This window comes from Belonocnema kinseyi, chromosome 10 (assembly GCF_010883055.1).
Source record: "Belonocnema kinseyi isolate 2016_QV_RU_SX_M_011 chromosome 10, B_treatae_v1, whole genome shotgun sequence".
Lineage (NCBI taxonomy): Eukaryota > Metazoa > Arthropoda > Insecta > Hymenoptera > Cynipidae > Belonocnema > Belonocnema kinseyi.
In genome coordinates, this window is record NC_046666.1 from 7,173,012 (window position 1) to 7,174,948 (window position 1,937).

The 1,937-nt window shown below is 21.0% G+C and overlaps 1 protein-coding gene across 1 annotated transcript in view; it reads right to left on the bottom strand.

Annotated features, from left to right (window-relative positions):
• Positions 1-1,937, bottom strand: part of LOC117181398 (vacuolar protein sorting-associated protein 35) — a 57,314-nt gene that overhangs the window by 41,410 nt on the left and 13,967 nt on the right. The gene's annotated exons all lie outside the window — the stretch shown is intronic.

A 1,937-nucleotide genomic window follows, 5' to 3' on the forward strand; every position in this document is an offset into this window, starting at 1 on the left:
GATTTCAATAACATGTCATTTATGTCAAAATTCCACGTGGACTTTGGATTTGTTTTTGTGAGATTTTCCAGTTATCAAAGTTAAAATATTAAATTTTAAAAATTAATAAAATTGTTTTAATTGTTATTAAAAATAAACGATTAATTCAAGTAAAATTACTTAATAAACTTATATACCATTAAATAAAAATGAAAATAATTATTTAATAATTATAATGAAAATAATATTAATAAAAAAAATTAATAAACTTAGTAATTAGAAAAAGCGATTTTTAACAAAAAAACATTTGCAGCAAAAAAGTTCAGTTCTAGCCAAAAATTATGACTTTCCTACCATAAAAGTTGAATTTTCAAACAAAAAAAAGAATTTTTAACCAAAAAAAGAGCTTTCAACCAAATAATGAGATTTCAATAACAGCATTAAAATTCCATCGAAAGTGATAAATTTTCTTTGAAAAAATTCTCAACAAAAACTGCAATAGCTGATATTTCAATCAAAATTTTGTTTAATTAAAAACAAAAACAATTTTTCAGCAAGAAAGACGAATTTCCAACAAAACATATAGAATTTTGACCAAAAAAAGATCTATTTTCAATCCAAAAAGACCAATTATCAACAAAAGTTGATTCTCAAACAAGAAACTAAATTTTTAAACAAAAAATATGATCTTTCAAAAAAATAACAAATGTTCAATTATATAATTAAATTTTCATCGAAACTGATGAATTTTCGATGAAAACATTCTCAACAAAAACTGCAATAGCTACAATTTCAACCAAAATTTTTTTTCATTGAAAAGACATATTTCCAAAAAAACAATTAAATTTTTGACCAGAAAAAGATTAATGTGCAACTAAAGAAGATAGATTTTCAACCAAAAATAGAATAGGTGAATAATCTGTTAGAAAATTAACTTTTCATAAAAAAGAAAAGAAATTTTCAACAAAAGATTTTTTTTTAAACAAAAAACTGAATTTGTACCCAAAAAGACGAGCTTTCAACAAAATAACGAATTTTCAACAATATTATTAAATTTTCGTCAAAAGTAATGAATCTTCGATGGAAAATACTCAAGAAATGCAATAGCTGATATTTTCACGAAAATTTTTTTATATTAAAAATAGTTGAATTAAAACAAGCAATACTTACTTTTAACAAATTAGTTGCATTCCCAACTAAAACGGACTATCGTCAAACTAAAAAGAGGAATTTTCAACAAAGAAATATTTTTCAATAAATAAATGAAAAATACATCCGACATGTAGAATTTTCAAGCTAAAAATAAGAATTTCCTGAAAAACAATTGATTTTCAACCCGAAAATGTGAATTTATCACAGGAAAGTTGAGTTTTCAATTCAAAAAAATAAATAATCAACCAAAATAATTGAATTTTCAAACAAAGATGATTTTTCAACAAAATAAATGAATTTCAAACAACTAAAAAAATATTTATGAGCAAAAATGGAATAATTCGTTTTCAGTTCGAAAAATTAATTTTCAAGTATAAGAAAAAAGAGTTTTCAACAAAATAGTAAAATTTTTTACATAAGAAATGGGATTCTTCGAGTCATCAAAATTATTTTTTCAAAAGTTAAACAATTATAGTATTAAAATAACTCTAATAATAAATTTTATTACTTCTACCAATTATTTGATTAAAATAGATAATTCATATTTAATAAACGTAAATTGAAAAAAAAATGGTTATTAAAAATAAACATTTGATTCAAGTTGAATTATTTAATAAATTAATATACCAATAATTAAATAGAAAAATAATAATTAATTATTAACACAAAAACGAAAGACATGAATAGTAAAGAAAATGAATTTTTTTGATGTAGTTCAACTTCCAACCACTTCTTAAAACTGATGAATTAGTTCATTCATTTCTTTTTGTAATTTTGAAGTAAAAAGATGAATTTTATACCAAAAA